The following is an 18,591-nucleotide window of genomic DNA, read 5'->3' on the forward strand; positions in this document are numbered from 1 at the left end:
TCTGGTCAGGAAAATGCTTTATTTGGCTAAAAGATAACTTCTAAAATCTTAAAAAAATTAACTTAAATATCTAGCCTGCCACGTATCCTATGCTTTCTATCTGGTTCTTTCCATATTTAATTACCCACCTGGCCCCAGCAAGCATTAAGACTATGACCCCTAGTAAAGCCCATCCCACTCTGCTCAGGCTGGTGCCCTTGGGATGTCTCTGTTTTGAAGGCACTTTGCCTTCTTTTCCTCAGAAGCTACTTTGGGACCATCTCACCTACAGTGAGAATTCAGAGCAAGGAGCTGCCTGAGCTGATGGGACTCTTACCCTTGCCCTGCTCACCAACTGTGTCTCCCTCCCGACCCACCCTGCAAAAAAACTTGACCCTCTCAGACAGGCCAGCCTGTGTTCCCACGGCCAGAATTCCGCTGAGTGTGAGCAGCTCCAAGGGGAGCCAGGCTGTCAGCATGGATCCCACAGTCCTCACTGGACCCCGGAGACCACAGGCCTAGCATTGACCAAGGCCTCTGGACCCAAGGCTGGGTCACTGCCACTTGGCTGAAGGAGCGCTAACCCAAGGCAGCTCCCGTCCCAGCTCTGCCCTGCCTTGAGCCAGTGCCAACAGCAGCAAAGCTGAGGCCTCCAGGTCCAAGATGGGCCTAGCTGGTCCCCTGGATGTCCTACGCTATGGGCATCCCTTCGTTTACATGCTCCTGGACCACATCTTGAGCAGCCTGGTTGCATGACACCAGGAAACAGCTTCCTGACGGGAAAGCTGCTGTGAGGAAAGAGTGTGTGTGGGTGTGGATGTGCGTGTGCATTGGGGTGGGGTGGGGTGCGGCGGGACTGGGTGGGGAAGGAAGGGAAGAGGGAGGGAGGAAGAAAGAAAGGCCAAAACAAAACAAAAGAAAACAGCCCAATTCCAAAAGCCTGTGGTTTTCTTCTTGTGGTTTGAGGCAAGGGCTTGGTGGTTGAAGGAAAGCTCTGAGCCCAGATTGTGGGAGAGTGAAACACTGGGCAGGGCTGGGGCAAGTCCTAAGAACAAAGAGTCTATTGAGGGCACCCTGTCCCGGCGAGGGAGAGGCAGGAAGCAGGGGGGCCATCTCCACTCTCACCTGTGGGATCTCGCCTGGGGCTCAGGCCTCTGGTCTACCCGAAAAGCCTCACAGACGTGACTCACACAGGAGCCCTTCCTTCTCAGAGCAGGCCCCTGCCCCATGCCACACTGTACCAGGGGAGTTTTAGGGAGCATGTGACCCCCTAGCAGCTCCGGACTCGGGTTTCAGAAGATGATGTTCCCACAGACAAAGCCTCGAGATGGGGATGTGGGGTTTAAATCAGGGACAGTCACCTACCGACTCCAGGCTTGGACCAGGTCGCTTATGGCTCCAGCTTCTCGAGATTCTAGACCTTTTATAGGAGTGCAGCCTTTCTTCCTACTTCTTGGGCTTAGTGACGTATAAACATGAGTTTATATGGCACTTATTCTCCAGGCACTCTTCTAAATGTTCTCTATTCACTCACTTAATTCCTGCAAGTCTAGGAAATAGGTCCTGTGATGACTGCCTTTTTACAGAAGAGGAGACCGAGGCAAAGAGTTTGGGTGACTCCCCAAGGGACAGACCCTGCAGCCCGTCCCCTTCCTAGCAGCTGACTCCCTACCCCTGGGGCCCACACACTTGCAGAAAATGATATTCACTCCCCAGGGAGACGAATGCCCTGGCTCCCTGACCCAGAGGAGGCAAAGGAACCAGGCGCATCTGGCTCCTCCACCTCCTGAGATAAGGACAAGGCTCTGGCCAGAGTGACAATCCTGACACGTCAGACCCATACCATGCAAAGCTGCCTTTGAACAAAACCCCTACCATAATTACGGTGCCCAGTGGCCGGAATTACCTGGTAATTGTATTTTCTGGATTTTGGAAACCCCATTGGTTTTCACTGTTGCTGCCGGAAACCTCTTTTAAGTGTCTGCCTAAGCATCATCCCAGAGCTACCGTCAGCTTGACCAGGGCAGCCTGAACCCCTCACCCCCCTCCCAGCAGCCCTGTGCCTTCCCTCTGCACAGAGCCTGCTAAAGCCAACAGGGGCCTCTGCGGGAATCTAAGATGCCACAGAGCAGCACAGAAAGAGAACTCTGGGGTACCAAAGGCCAATGATTTGGAGCCCGTCACTCGTGCTCTCTGAAACATTCATAGAAATACTCACCTGAGTGGTCACCACGGAGAAGGGGCTAAGGTCCCACACACAGAGCACAAGGCCTGGCACAGAGTAGATGCCCCACAGGTAGTGGCTGTCACCACCCAGGCCTGCACCTAAGTTTATTGATAGACAGAAGCCAGGGAAGTGCGACTGGACAAGGTCATGCTCTCAGCCTTTTGATCAGCGCTTTACCCACATTTCCTTACTCATGCCGTGAAACAAGACACAGAGTTACCCGAGACTCAGAGAGGTTAGGGGAGTTCACAAGGTCACCCAGGCTAGCAAATGGCCAAGCTCGTACTCATACACCCGGAGAAGACTGGAGGAGGGGTCCAAAGACCATCTCTGCCTGTTTGGTCCCCGCAGACCGAAAAATGAGAGGAAGCAATGCAAGAAGGAATAGATGAAAGGGCTTGAAAGTCTGAGTTCAGGAACATCCCCGAAATCCTGTTGAAACGGTATCATTGCCGAATTCCCCCAGCCTTGCCACCGCCGAGGAGACCTGGGCTGTATTTCCTGGGACTAATATGGGTCAGAGGAGCTTTGCAGGCAGGAGTCTGCTGTGGGGAGGAACAAGGATGTTGGTAGAGCAGAGATAAATCCAGAAGGCAATACCCCAACCTGATATTTTGTAGTCAGACACAAAGCACCCTCCGGCATCCTGGCCACTTGGGGGACACACGAAAAGAGCACCCGACCCTGTTTCTTATCCAGTGGAGAGGTGAGAAAGTTAGATGTGAAAAGAGGCAGAAGACTGAGCCCAGATGTGAGGGAGGAGAAGCGATGCCTGGCAGAGGCCTGGTCGTGTCTACATGGTGAATGGGTGAATGCGTGAGCGAGAGTTAGTAGGCAGAGACAGGAGCAAGGAGGGCAGCAGACTCGGGGTGGCACTGCCCCCTCTGTGCCCCTCTGTGTCTTCCCAGGAACACTGCTCAGGGGATCCTGCAGCCCGAGTGCCCCTCTCTGCTCGTCTGAACCCCGGGCCCCCACGTAGAAGCGTCTCAGGCTCTGAGTCGGGGAGCATCCCGATGCCTGAGCCTCGGGCTGGACATGACGGCGCCCGCACAGGCCCCGGTGGGCTGTCAGAGGGAACGCAGGCGGTCAGCCAGTGAGGACAAAGCAACAGTGTCTGCCTCATAACAGACAAGACGCAGGCGTGTCGAAAGAGCAGGACAGCCGCCATCCTGGATCAGGCCCTAGACGAGAGAAAAGACACTAAAGACCATTTTGAGGACAGAGATAACTTTGGGAAATTAGAATATGGCCTAGGTATTACCCGATGATGTTGCCCCAAAGTAAAATTTCCCGAATATGAGGACCGATTGTGGGTGTGTTGGAGAACATCCTTGTTCTTAGGACATACCTCGTGCTGAAGTAGCAAGGATGAAGTGTCCTGGTGTCTGCCACTAAGAGCCGCAAGTAGTTCAGCAGGAGACTAGAAACAAAATCAATAAATGTGTGTCGACAGAGAGACAGAGATAAAGAGACACAGACAGAGGCAGAGAGAGAGCAGGGCTCCCTGCTAATCAGTGAATAATCCAGGGGAAGGGCTCACTAAATACTCACTTTATATTTCTTGCATCTTCTCCGTAAGGTTGTGTTTTTCAAGATAAAACTTTGGGGGGAATTATTTTGAAATAGATTTTTTTCGAAGAAAAGCTGAGCCTTCCGAAGTCAGCCTGTGCTGAGCAGGAGCACAGAGTGAACATGTGGTCTTGCAAAGGAGGAGATGGGTGGATCCGAAATGAGGGAGGCCCCATCTGGATCTGTTGCACCTTTAGGGTGTTAGGGTAATGTTACTGCTGTTTCCTCTTAGTTTTGAGTTTTAAATGAGATAATATACATAAATATATATACAATTGTGTTTTGTAGATGATCCGGTGGGATGCATGGATGGTAGTGATGTACATGCTACACCACTGGGGAGAAGAGATGGTCAGAGGGGCTTTGGGAGGCAAATCTTAAATATTTTTTTATATATTTATTTATTTATTTATTTATGATAGTCACACAGAGAGAGAGAGAGAGAGGCAGAGACACAGGCAGAGGGAGAAGCAGGCTCCATGCACCGGGAGCCCGATGTGGGATTCGATCCCGGGTCTCCAGGATCGCACCCTGGGCCAAAGGCAGGCACCAAACCACTGCGCCACCCAGGGATCCCTTAGGAGGCAAATCTTAACGAAAGAAGGTTCTTCACACCCATGGCTGGTGCTGTGGCAGAGGTAATCTGATTTAGTTTTTCCTTCCTTCCTTCCTTCTCTCCTTCCTCCCTCCCTCGCTCCCTCCCTCCCCCCCCTTTCTTTATCCTACTATGTGTGTTAAGTTCAGTAAGTGAAGGGCAGTAAGAGAGGACAGAGAATGAGAGAACCTTTATACTTTGATCCCTCAGGGCCAGAACTTTCAGAGAACTTCCCTGGAGGCAACCTGCGACAAGGACTTCAAATGTTCTACAAATCAATGCAATAAAATGACAACTATCATATAATTAAGGTGCCGCTCAATTGGGGCTCACCAAGACCTGGCAGTGAGAGGACCAAGCATGAAGCATGAGGTTTTTTGGTTGTTTTTTTTTTTTAATTTTTTTTACATTTGCTGAGGATAATTGATGATGTGAAAATCCCAGATTATTTCTTTTCTTTTCAAAATGCTTTCTTTTTTTTTTTTTTAGAGCAATTTAAGTTCACAGCAAAAGCAAGCAGAAAGTAGAGAGTTCCATAGACCTGCTGTTCCCACTCTGCACAGCCTCCCCCGGTATCAACAACCCCTCGCCACAGGGGAGCATCCGTCACAGCTAATGAACCTGCAATGACGTGTCACTATCACCCAAAGTCCATAGTTCACATTAGGGTTCACTCTTGGTGCTGCACATCCTATGGGTTTGAACAAATGTATGATAGTATGTGGAGACTACCATTTAGTACCATACACAATAGTTTTACTGCCCTAAAACTCCCCCGTGTTTCACCTCTTCATTCCTCTCTCCCCCACCCCCCCAACCCTTGGCAACCGATCTTTCTAACTATTTCCATAGTTTTGGATTTTCCAAAATGTCCTACAATTAGAATCATACAGTATGTAGCCATATGCATTTCCGGTTCCTTCATGTCTTTTCATGACTTGATGAGCTCATTTATTTTTAGGGCTGAATAATATTCCATTGTCTGTGGGCCACAGTTTGTCCATCCACCGACTAAAGAACCTTGTGGTCACTTCTAAGTTTCAGCAGTTATGAATTAAATTGCCATAAACATCTGTGTGCAAGTGTTTGTGTGAACACAGTCATCAACTCTTTTGGGTAAATACCAAGGAATGCTGTTGCTGGATCATATGGTAAGAGTATGTTTAGTTTTGTGAGAAACCTACCAAATGGTCTTCCTCAGTGGCCATACCATCTACATCCCACAAGCAATGAATGAGAGTTCCTGTTGCTCTGCATCTTGAGCAATGGTCTCTGGAAAGTTTAAGTAATTTTTATGTTCACTCCTCTATAGGTAGGGTGTTCCCCTCTACCCAGCTTCTTTCTTTCAAGATTCTTTTTTTTTTTCTTTCTCTTTGATTTTCAATAGTCTGAATATTATATGCCTAGGTTTAGGTGTGGTTTGTTTTGTTTTGTTTCATTTTTGGCATTTATATGGATGGTGTTTTCTAAGATTCCTGGATATGTGATTTGGTGTCCAAAAATGATTTGGGGAAATTCTTGGTCATTATTGCTTCAAATATTGCTCCTGTCTCTTTCTTTCATTCTTATCTTTCTGGTAATCCTATTATACCTATATTATAACTTTTAAAGTTGTCTCACAGTTCTGGGATATTATTTTTTTTAAGATTTATTTTTATTTATTTTAGAGAGGGGGGAAGGGGCAGAGGCAGAAGGAAAGAATCTCAAGCAGATGCCAGGCTGAGCGTGAAGCATGACATGGGACTCGATCTCACAACCCTGAGACCATAACCTGAGCCAAAACCAAGAGTCAGATGCTTAATCGACTGTGCCACCTAGGTGCCCCCCTTTTTTTCAGTCTTTTTTTCTATTTGCTCTTCTGTTTTGGAAGTTGCTATTGACAAGCAACTCAAGCTCATAGATTCTTTCCTTGGCCATGTGCAGTCTACTATTGAGACGATTAAAGGCATCATTCATTTATGTCACAGTGTTTTTTATCTCTAGCATTTATTTTTTATTCTTTCTTAGAATTTCCATCTTTCTGCTTACATTTACCAGACTCAGATATGGCAGGGATATTGGAATTATTAGACTAGTACATTTAAAACAACTATGATTAATATGCTAAGGGCTCTAACAGATGAAGTACACAGATGTAGAGCATCTTGCATTTCTGTAGGGCCCTCTCCCGCACCCTCCAAATCAGACCGCACCCTGTCCTCTGCCCTCCATCCTCAATCAGAAAGCCAGATCACGCTCATGCAGCATAGCAGGGCTGTTCAGGCTTTCATCATTCCAAAATTCTGCAGCATTAAGGCAGAGCATAACTGCTATAAAAGAGGAAAGGCTGTCCTTCTAAGATAAAATATATCCCAGTCTACCTCAATTAAGGTTTCCACTCCCAATGATTCCTCCTGTTAACATCTACCATTACAGTGTCTCCCAAGAATCCATTGTGACCTACCCTGACTTTCAGATGTCACATTAACAGATTAAAGCTTACTGAATGCTCATGCCTATAAGCAATGGGTCTTTGGAAGATGTCCAGTACTTCTGTGTTGTTTGTATGCTGGAACAGATAGTGAACATGAGTTTGTAACTCTATTTTCATTCCATTTCAATAATAAAAAATTTCAAGCACTTTCCACAATTCTGACACTAAGTAGTTAGTTGAGATACAACCATGTGGAGAGATGTGGTCTCCACCTCCAAGGAAATCACAGACTTACAGAGACTCAGTAACTGATAGAGTCCCACCAGTGGAAGGCTCAAGGAACTATCTGGGTTACAATCATCCCCCTTCAAAAATAAATAAACATTATTTCGGTAGATGGAAGGATGGATAGATACATAAATACATACATACACACATACATACATACATAGCCGAATGGGTGGATAAATGCTCCTTTCTCTATTAAACCCATGAGTATCCCACATTCACCAAGGAGGGATCCAGGAGTGGCCTCAAAAATCAAATCCAGAAAGTACCTGCAAAGGATCAGCCCAGGTAAAAAAAGGCCATTCCTAACTATAGCCTAATAAACATCCTGCAGCATTAGAATTACATAAGGAGTTCTCAAAAGTACAGACGACATACAAGCTCCCTCCCTAGAGATTCTGATCCAGTGAGGATATAATCCTAGGTATCTGTATATATTTTTTTATGCTCCTGAGATTGTTTTGATTCAGAGTGGAGTTTGAGAGCCACTAGGACGGATTCCCAGATCTAGCAGGTGAGAGTCAGGAAGCCATAGATCTAGGCAGAGTAAACACAAGGAAGATAGAAAACTCCTTGATAAGGCACAGCCAGGGCAGAAAATTGGGCTCCTTGCATGCCTTCAATTGTAGGTAGAATTGGGCCTCAACTCTGAAATGGACCTTAGTGTGCTAGCAGGTGCTCAGAGCTCTATGTGACTCTATTAAAGCACCATGGCTCTGAGAGGATTTAAGGTTGACCTCATACTGTTCACCCATGATTGTCAATCAGATCTCATGGTATAACTTCCTCTGTGAAGAAATGAACCTATGGAAGAGGGAGAAATCAGCTCAATATTTGCACAGGGAAAAGTATTAGTTTTCTACTGTGGAAATGTGAACCTGTCACTACAATGATTATCTTCCCTATATAAACCCTAAAAGGTTGGTACTATTGAGCAACATCTGCATAATTGATCATTATCTTGTCATTGGCATGTCCTAAGGTCATCAAAAACTGGTGACAGCTTCACTCTGGTTTTCCTTCACTGGCATCTGTCACTGTCCTGGCTCCAGAAAGCCCAGTCCACAGCTACCAGCCAAGTGCCATCTCATGAGAAAAATTCAAGCCTTTCAACTTCACTTAAGAACATACAATATGTGGAGGCCACAGGCTTTATCTTTAGTGAATAAAAATTCAGTCCCGCCTGGGTAAACAATAAACTAGGTTTTTGAGTTTAAGATACAACATTGGACAACGTGAACTGTTAAGAAAATCTATTTTGCTGAAACTGAACTCTTCCCACCGCTAATTAGAACATGATTGTTCTCATTAACAAAGGAATTCATGCCTCACAGAAGAGTCATCCACCAGACTCCCCGAAACATGGAGTTCTTCCTTCCTTTCTCTCAGGGGCAGAGCTATTGCATGAAAACAGGCACACCTGGGTGCTTTCATGGACAACGTTCACACACTTACGCTTTAATTTATAATGTGTAGAGCCCTTGAAAGTAACAAAATTATATCTGACTAAATTGTCCCCAAGGTAAGAATGATGGAGTACCATGCACCTGGTTTGTCCCTGTTTTCCTGAAGCACAGTGTATCTGACATAGACCCTGTGCCTCTCTGGATTATTTTCCTGACTTCCTTCCCAAGGTTCTGCTTATCTCCTGAACCATGTTACTGCCACTGCTTTTAACAATTTCTCCAAGGGGGTAGGAACCCAGGCGAGGCCCCAGACTGCATGGCCAAATGGTACCACGTACCACACTGAGGTGGCCTCCATTTCTAGGCTTGGATAAAATGCCACAGTCAGAGCATGGGGTGTGGCCCTCTAAGCAGCTGCCATGGAGGCAGATAATGTAACAGGGGGTTAGCATCCGCTAGGAAATGGAAGGGGGATAGGATGATAAATTTCTCCTCATTTCCCCCTTCTGCGAGCTACTCTGAGGACTAGTCTCTCCTTAAAATCCTTTTGGGGAAAATCTGAGGTGCAGCGTGAATGTGCATATGCCAATTGAGTTGCGTGTCTTTTTGTGGCTAGTTGCCAAGCAATGGCCAGCGTGGTAACGTATGGCATCGCTTCCCATGTTCCCTTGACTCACTTTCCCTTCTTCTTCACTCTCATCTCAAAGGTCTTGCACTTTGCAAATATAACATCAGCACTTTAATTCTTGGCTAAAGTCCTGCTTTCTAGAAGACACGGCTAAAACAATTGTCCAAGAATGGTTCTAAAACAGTCTTCAAGATGGAATTAGGGATAAGAACAGGCCACCTGTCTGAGAGGAATAGGTACTCCACTGTTAGGGGCACATGGAAGGCTAATAATCCCTTGGCATGTGGTAGACTCATGATTTCTCCAACTTTCATTGTCGTTAATGGAGATTGAATGTAGACAGAGGGAGGTCAACGCCCTGGGAGCCCAAGGGGTCATGACATTCAATCAACATAGAAACATATGTTATGATGAGGATTGTGGGTTAGGGGAGATACTTACTACAACATTAAAGATATTTAAGTAAATAACAGCTCAGGGAAGCCAATTTAAGGCATGATCTAACATCCAGATGCCTCCTAAAGCAGTATGAAAGGAAATCTTTATTTCCTGCAGCCTTGGGAAAGATTGTGCTGAAAGTTTGGGCAAGGATCCGATTCTAGGCTGTGCAGAGCTGCCATGGAGATGAAACGCAGAACCTCAGCAAATACTCTATGTCAAGTCAGGGCCCTAGTAGGGAAAGTGGAGGACTCTGAGTCCTGGGATGGAGTCATTTGAGTGAAGGAACTCGAACATCTCAAAACTCCAAATTCCCTTCTGCCATCCTTCCCCAAGAGGCAGCACCTTCACCTTCACTTTCACCTTCACCAGAGAAGCTAGCCTCCACTTGCCTGGAGAATACGCAGTGCTTTCACCTGAAGCAGTTTCTTCACAAGATGATGCTTGTCCTCCTGAATACAAGCTAACGTCCACCAACCTTCATTGTCTTCAGACTGACAGCCAAAGTCAGGTCTCAGCAAGAGTAGATGGAGGAGCAAAATCCCTGTTTCGGGGAGGGATAGTCCAGATAGATAAGAAATTACAAAGCTAGTGAGAACTAGGGAAGATAATGGAAGTGAATATTAAGGATGCTAAGGAGTGGCAGTGAGAGTTTCCTGATCCATAAGGATCTATGGCAGTAATTCATAGATTATGGTGTCCTGGGGTGAGGTCAATGGACGGTCATCAGAAAGTTGTTGTATTTACACACTCAGAAAAACACTTAGATTTGCCAAATAGAAGGATGTTAACCATGGAAAGAAAAATGGTGGCCCACACCTCTTGGCCAATTCACAGGCACAGACCCCATTGGGGAGGGAATTCCAGGACACAGACATGAACCCCATTGGGGAGGGAATTCCAGGACCCCAAGTCCTGGCCAATGACCAAAGTCAGCCTCATGGAAGACCCAGTGCAGCTGCAAATCCACCCTGTGGTTATTCGTCCAGTTCCCAAGTACATAGTTAAGACAGGTAGGCTTAGCATATGGTTACCACCGGCAGACCCCTCACAGCTTGGCCTGATTCGTGGAGTAGGGGTCGTTATGGTAGGAAGGACCAAGGGGACACCCTGAAATTTCCCCACAGCAGCCTCCAAGATGAATCAGAGGCAGTATGACATTTCTGGAAGAATTATAGAGATTAGCGTCACCACCAAAGATTTGAAAGATGAGAAAGGTGTATTGTAGTCTCATCCAATTCACCCACAACAATGGACTACGTAAGATTAACTCCATTTTCAGCTGCTGGTCTGAATACGGATCTTTACTGGGGCAGATCAACACAGTGCCTGACAATCTATCAGCAGCGAGAGTCAAACAGAGTTTATCTTTCATTAGCAGGAACAACAGCACACACTCACTGTCATGCCTCGGGGCTGTGTCAACCCTCTTGGTCTCTGTCATGACACAGCAGAACATCATGCTGATCCACTGTGCTGGTGACATCGTGCCATTTGGAACTGGCAAATAGGAACTGGACAGCATCCCAAGCGCACTGAGACACGTGCATCGGGAAGAAAGCGAGAGACCAACTCCATAAAGATGCAGGAACATGCCACACTGGCGAGTTCTATAGTGTTCCACTTATCTGGGATATGTGGGGACATCCCCCTGAAGGTAGAGAACAAGTATCTTTGCCCCTTGCACCTTATGGCACTAGGATAGAGACATAATGCCTGGGAGTTTCTTTGGATTTTGAAGGCAACGCAGTCTAAACGTCTGTTCCATTTCTCTGATAGCTCAGAAAACCACCAGTTTTGACCATTCAAAACAAGTTCAAGTTGTGGTTCCAAGTAGTCTGTTCCTTGGGCCATGTGACCAACAGATCAAAAGGTGCTTTAGGTATATCTCTGCTGGATAAGAATGTACAGTCCTCAAGAGAAAGATCACAGCACAGAGCCCACAGATTCTAGAACAAGGCCATGCACTATGCTGGAGAGGTGTACTGTTTGAAAGGCAGCTCCTGGCATAATACTGGACCCTGAGTGGGTCCAGTCAACCACCAGACACCCCATTCTTATGCGATCTGATTTCCCGGTGGGGCTGGGTTGTTATCTAACCTACAAAGATGTAAGTTTGGACATAGACACCAGCAATCCATCATGCGATGGGAGTGGTATATTGGGATGTAGCCTTTGACAGAGCCAGAAAGATTAAGTAAACCATATAAACAGCTACCTGGACTCTCATTTTCCTTATTTCTGCTGCACCACTGACTCTCCCTCAATCCATGCCTAAAGCCTCCTCTGAGGTGCCCTCTGCCTCACTGGACTCGGTCTTGGATCACAGAACAGGATTGCTGCTGCATCATTCCCGAATCAAGAGGGGTCCTTAAAGGTGATGGTCAAAGGTGATTCTTCCAGTGAACCAAGCTGGACCCAGCACACTTGGTCCTCCACTTGAGTGGAGGGAGTGGTGGCCTGAGTCATAGATGTGCACTGCCTTCTTTGCAGTATTTGGATGATTTGGCCAGCTATCAAGGGCCTAGAGGAAACAGAGTAGAGGGTCAGAGACAAGGAAATCTGGGGAAGAGACATGTGGATGGACCAGTGGACATGGGTACCTGAGCACATGAATTCATCTTTGGGTCTCATATTGGTGCTGAAGAACATCTGCTCACCTGGGGCAGTCAGCCAGCAGCTGGACAAGATGGCCTATCCTCAGCCTGTCACTCAACCTCTGTCCTCAGCTACCTCAATATTTGTTCAATGCATCTGTGAACAGAGGGGTCAAAGTGACAAGGATGTAGGTCATCACAAAAGTCCAAAAACAGGGGCTTCCTTTTCCCAAGGCTGACTTATTTGTGATTGCTGACTGTCCAACCTGCCAGCAGAAAGACCCATGCTGAGTCCTTGAAGTGATGTCATTCACCATAGAGACCAGGAAGCTGCATGGGGCAGGTCACTTACATTAGACTGCTTCCACTTTGGAGCTGGTGGCAACTTGTCCTTCCTCACATTGACACCGGTTCCAAAAGAGGATTTTTTCCAGGGTAAAACATTACACACACACACACACACACACACACACACACACACACATACCAGCATGTGGCACAGTACTAAAGGCATTGAACAATTTGTTGGAGAATGAATGAATGAATGCTGGAAATGTGTGAGTCAGAGAGTGAGGGTCATGTGACTTCAGGAAGACCAGTGAAGCCTCTCCCCCCCAGTCTCCTTCCCCCTGTTCCTCAGTCCAGGCCACAGGGCAGGCTTTTCAATGGACCATCACGTTCCTTATTCAGCTACAGCCCCCAAATGAAATCTCTCGCTTCCAGCCTCTTCCTTCCAGGTGGAAGGCACCTGTGTCGGTCGCCGTCATCTTTCATCTGGGTAAAGACCTCTGACAGACTTGGACTCGAGCAGTGCAGCTTTCTATCTTGTTGAGCCACTGAGAGTTTGGGATTATTTGTTACAACAGGTAGCCTTACCTGAATGCAACAGGAAGATGGGTGTGAATGCTATTATGAAAAATGGACAGAGACCGAAACATCAAATGATAAGAAAAACACACGTAACAGAAAAGCCTGTAGTTCAGCACACCTAGAGACTGATTTGTGGTTCAACCTCTCACAGGCTGTGTAGCTCTGGGCACATCATTTAACATCACTGTGCATCAATGTTTGTATCTGTTAAATGAAAACGCCTGTGAGTTTATCACAAGGATAAGAGATAACATTCATCACGCGCCAGGCATGTTTGCTGGCACAGTAGGTGCTCCGTGAACCCTCACTCTCATTATTACTAAGCCATGGAGTTGCACGGTAAGTAACATCGGAGCCAGGGCAGAGCCCCATCTTCAGGAGCCTCGTCTAGAACAGTCCTCATGCACATCCTGTTTTCCCTAGCTCTGCTTTGTGCTGTGGGCAGATGGCCATCCTATCACTATAAGGAAACCCCCATTAGAATGTACATTTCTGAAAACCTTTCCTGAACACTCTTTGCCTGAACACATTTGAAGAGATGGCATGAGGCAGGCATGACCGAAATCGTGCGACCCTGAGTCTCGTTATAACAAAATTTGACTATATTTTGAACAAAGGTGATGAAGAGGTCACCCACGATGACCAAAGCTATCATATTCCACTCTGCACTTCTTAGATTTAAATGTTGTCAATAAATAAATAAATAAATAAATAAATAAATAAATAAATAAATATTGCCTGTTTCCACGGCTATGTGAGCCAGCCACAAACTCTAGTAAATTCTTGTATTCTTTCAACTTCCGTAATTGCTGCACCCTCTGGTGGATGTGAGTGTAATCAGGTCTGCGGATTCCTAGATTTGGAGTGGGGGGGGGGGAGATGAAGGAAAGATGGGGGAAGGATGGAGGAAAGATGCAGGAAGATGATGGGGAAAGATGAGGGGGAAAGATGATGAGGGAAAGATGATGAGGGAAGGTGATGGAGAAAAGATGGGGGAAAGATGGGGAAAGATGAAGTGCATGGAATGTGGGAACCCTCTCCTGTGAAAGATCTGGGTAGTCACACTCACACTCACACATACACTTAAGGAAGACCAGGTTGGTGTGTGTGCAGCCCAGGGCAGAGTATGAGTCAGGGGGACTCTGCCCAGAGGTAGATGAGGGAGGTGAGGAGAGGGGTTGGCAGGCATGGGGAGGAGCAAACATACCAACCAGGAAAACCAGAGGATTCAGAAGTGGACTCAGATAAGAGGAAGGAGGCAAAACGATGAAAGAATAAGTCAGGAAGTCCCTCCTGGTTCCAGATGACAGGCCACATCCAGGCTGCTGCGGGCTTCTCGGCCCCCTGACGTCTGCACCATCCGCCATGGGCCACGCGGTTTTCTCCTCTACTGTGCCCGTCCTGTCTCACCCCTGCACTGACCAGAGAGGCTGGCTCACTACCTCCTTGGCGAAGGAACCAGTGCAGGTGAGGACATCTGAAATCTTGCACCTGCTGGGATAATGCCTACGTCCTCTCCACCCCACTCCGCTCCCCTCCATAGAGATTCATTCCTTGAGAGAAACCTTTCCTGATTTTCAAACCTTTCTACTTTCTAGAAAAAGTAGATTTTAAAGCGTAGGAAGATCTGGATTAAGCAAAGATAAGCAGTTTTCTACACTGCAGGCCTTCTCCAAGCCTTAAGCACACTGACTTGCTCTGAGAGTCAGCCGTAGGGAGGTAGAGGCTGGGTTTCCAACGTGACTTGAGCACTGTAACCTACTTTTTAAAGAGCATCTTGAAAGCCCTTGAGAAGCACTTCCTTAAACAACGGGCAAGGACCTTCCTGGTAAGGTCCAGGGGGCAGGGCCCTGTGAGAGAAAGGGTAGTGTTCTAGGTGCCAAGGGACCAGAACTCCCCCTCAGGCCTTCCGCTCTGGGTGCGCCTTGGGGTGCATTCCTCTCACTTCCTCGGATTCCATTTCCTCATCTGCAAAGTGAGGAGTTTAGAGAGATCCGTGGTTTCCAGACTGTTCCAGGGAACTTGGGGCTTCAGTGAGGCATTTTGTTGATTCCACAACAGTCACGAAAATTTCCCCTCAATTAAGAGAATGGGAGCTCCCGAGGGAATCCACTATTCTCCTTTTCCCTATTTCACATGGAAGACTTCCCAGAGATTTTTTCAAACAAAATAGTTTATTTGTTAAGCCTGGTTGACAACCTCTAGGATATTTGATCTCCAGGACAGTTCCCGGCATCTCTAGCTGTGCCAGCCTGTCAACTAGAATCCAGGTAGAACAGTCTGGAATTATAAGGTTTACTAGCATGGATGGTGGCTAGCTGTGCTGCGGGCCAAGCCACACGATGGCACCCAGGTCATTCAGGTGTTGGGAATCGAGGAAGAATGGCTGGGGCCGCAGTGGGACTCTGAATGGGACACACGGTGGGGGAGACAGGGGTGGCCCTGGGAGGGCAATGGGAGCTGAATCCAGCACACAGGGTCCCGCAGCTGGAGTCACCCTTCCCTGGGTCACTGCATCCGAGTCTTCCTTTCCTGTCTCCCAGTCACCTCTCCTGCTCAGCCCCCCACCCCCATGTTATTAAATAATCTTCCCCAAGTATCCCCTTCCTTGCTCCTCAGTCGCCCACAAACCCGCGAGGACGCACAGCAGCCCTTCCAAGTGTTCCACGGTGAGCTCCCAGCCACATCCCAGGCACCTGCTGTGTCCACTAGCTGGCAGACAAAATTGTGGGTTCAAGAAAAAAAGAAACCCACACTAAAACGACCCAATCCTTAAAAACAAATGACATGAGAGCCCTACATATCATATCTGTGGGCTTCAATGAAAATGGAACTTAGCGGACAATGCATAACTTTAAATATATTAGAAAACTAGAAAGAAGGTCAAGTAACTAAAAACACAACTCAAGGGTCACTTGTTTCATATTTTAATGTCCCTGTGATGCCTCCTGACAGCCAGGCAGGCCAGAGAGGGTGCCCCCCACCAAAACCAGAACAAAACAAAAAGCCCACACATAACCTCTTGGACCAAACTTGGATCAAAGCAGCCATCACGGGTCATGGCCACGAACATGAAAATCCGCTCCCCGGGGATCCCTGGGTGGCTCAGCGGTTGAGTGCCTGCCTTCAACCCAGGGCGTGATCCTGGAGTCCTGGAATTGAGTCTCATGTCGGGCTCCCTGCATGGAGCCTGCTCCTCCCTCTGCCTGTGCCTCTGCCTCTCTCTCTCTCTCTCTCTCATGAATAAATAGATAAAATCTTTTTAAAAAATCCGCTCCCCACTCCCCCAAAAGACTCACCCCTGTGAGAGGAAGACAGACGCCCTTCGGAGCAGATGCCAGGGTGGCAGGTGGGAGAGTGTCCCTCCTGGGGAAGAGACGTCCCCAAGCTGGCACCTGTAGGGCGCTGCAAAGTGGGTAAGGACGGAGCAAGGGGGCGGGTGGGCATCTCAGAAAGGCGGCAAACACTTCATTTCAGCAGGAAGGAGCGTGGCTTTGAAGAGAATTACTGGAAACAGAAGGCAAACCCAGCAGGGCAGGTGGCAGGCGCGCTGGGAGCAAGTGAAAGAGAAAGCTCGGGTGGAGGGAGGGGCGCTGGGGAAGCCAGTCTCAGAAATCGCTGCGGACAGGCAGCAGGTGGAGGAGAGAGCATGCTGGGAAGCGTGGCCTGCAGATCCCGGCCTGGAAGGCAGGGGGAGGTGGGCTGGGACAGGAAACCTCCTGGCACCAGCTTGGTGGCTCTGGGACGAAGAAGTGGCTGCAGAGACAGAGCTGAGCCACTGAGCCTTGAGCTGGGAAGAAGGCTCAGCCCTTCTCCTCCCCAAGCCCCTACTCGCTCCCAACAGAACCTCCTGAACCTCCTGCCGCCTGGAAAAGCCACAGCTGCTGCCAACAGGAGGGACAGGGCACGCCCAGCCCAGCCGCCCAAGAAGTTACCTTCAGGGAGATTTTTTAAAAAGATTTTACTTATTTATTCATGAGAGACACAGAGCGAGGCAGAGACACAGGCAGAGGGAGAAACAGGCTCCATGCAGGGAGCCCGATGTGGGACTCGATCCCGGGACTCCAGGATCACGCCCTGGGCCAAAGGCAGGCGCTCAACCGCTGAGCCCCCTGGATGTCCCCACCTTGAGGAAGAGTAACAGGAAACCAGCAGCCCCGGAGCCAGAGCGCCTTCGTGCTTGCTTCCTGGGCCCTGGGTCACCTCCAGTTTCAATCTGACGACAAAGGGCGGATCCCTGGCAGCCCACAGCCAGCCCACCCCGCAGGGCCTCCTCTAGGGGGCACCTGGCCTCTTCCCCCTGCCCCAGGCTCTTTCCAGAACCTCTCCGCTCACCGTGAGAGCGGCCGACAGAGAGCGGGGAAGCTGAGGCTCCCAGGCCAGGCCTCAAGCAAAGGAAGACGGCTTTGTCCTTCAGCCCTCTGTCCGCTGCAGAGGTGCAGACCTGCCCAGTGCAAGTCTGTTTCATGAAGTTCTACTGGATGCGGCCCTGGGAGAGAGAACCTAACACGTTTCCAGGAAAACGCATTAGAGCTGGTGAAACTGTTGTTTTTAGAGTCCAAGGACAAGTCATTGCAAGAGTTGACAGAGTAATCAAAGTTCACCGGGTGGATTATGGAGACAGCAAAGGTCTGACTCAAGGGGACACTAATGAAGCTGCCGAGAGAAGCTTGTGCAAACAGGACCAGGCCGGGCTCGGACAGGGGGACACGACCGGAGGAGCCACAGGGTTTTGTCGCATGTTGCTGCGTCCCAGTGAAAACAAGTGACTGTCTGGAGCTCCAGTGCTTGGTTTTGGCTGTCACAGGTGCACGTGTACTGCTAAAAACATGAATCTGAAAATAAGGAACAGTTCCTGGGACCCAACGGAAATGAGTTCTGTTGAAAAAGAGAAAAACTGGTATAGTTGAAATGTTCTCCTTTCTGTATAAAATGAAACCAGGTGGGGATAAATGACTCGGCGGTTAAAGAGTGAGAGAGAGAGAGAGGGATTGGATGGTAGAGCTGAGCCCTTAAGGGGACAGAGCGCTGCTGGTGGACGCAATGGCCCTGACCCCGGCCTGCTGTTACCTCAGTGCTGCGGCTGAACCGAGCAGCAAGCTGTGTGGCAGCTGTAGTGCTTGACTGGTGTGGGGCATTGGTGACCACAAGTGCATTAGGGACAAACAGGGCTGGGAAGGGCTAGGTTGGGGGCAGGCTCACAAAAATCCCAAAATGCTGAGGTGTCAGGAAACCAGAGGTAAAAGAACAAGCCAGCCCACCCAGCCCTAAGGTGTGGGTGGGGAGGGTGTCTTGTTATAATGACTACGTGTGACCAACAAAGAATAACCAGACCCCAAAAAGAAGTGAGCCATTAGAGATGTTACCACCAGTCCTTACTCAATGGTGGTGTCAATAGATAGAGTTATAAGGATTTAGGTTCCCCGATTAGGCTTCCAATAAACCACCAACCCTGCAAGCCCTCAGTGGCCACCCTGTCAGGACCCCTCTCACTCCTGAGAGCTTTCTGTGTATCTTTACTTCTTAAACTTCTATCCATTTACTCACGCTCCTGTGTCGGCGAGATTCATTCTTCGACTCA

The 18,591-nt window shown here is 48.3% G+C and overlaps 2 long non-coding RNA genes across 2 annotated transcripts in view; one reads left to right on the plus strand and one right to left on the minus strand.

The window, feature by feature from the left end:
• Window positions 1-16,864, minus strand: LOC144315371 (uncharacterized). The gene is made up of 3 exons (XR_013381057.1): window positions 16,310-16,864; window positions 3,555-3,626; window positions 1-3,387 (listed from the first exon to the last, which is right to left on the minus strand). It is a non-coding gene; the product is annotated as an uncharacterized LOC144315371 (long non-coding RNA).
• Window positions 16,644-18,591, plus strand: part of LOC144315372 (uncharacterized) — a 14,372-nt gene continuing 12,424 nt past the window's right edge. The window contains exon 1 of the long non-coding RNA XR_013381058.1: window positions 16,644-17,910. This is a non-coding gene — a long non-coding RNA (uncharacterized LOC144315372). The remainder of the gene's footprint in view (window positions 17,911-18,591) is intronic.

The sequence above is a fragment of the Canis aureus genome, chromosome 6 (assembly GCF_053574225.1).
Source record: "Canis aureus isolate CA01 chromosome 6, VMU_Caureus_v.1.0, whole genome shotgun sequence".
NCBI lineage: Eukaryota > Metazoa > Chordata > Mammalia > Carnivora > Canidae > Canis > Canis aureus.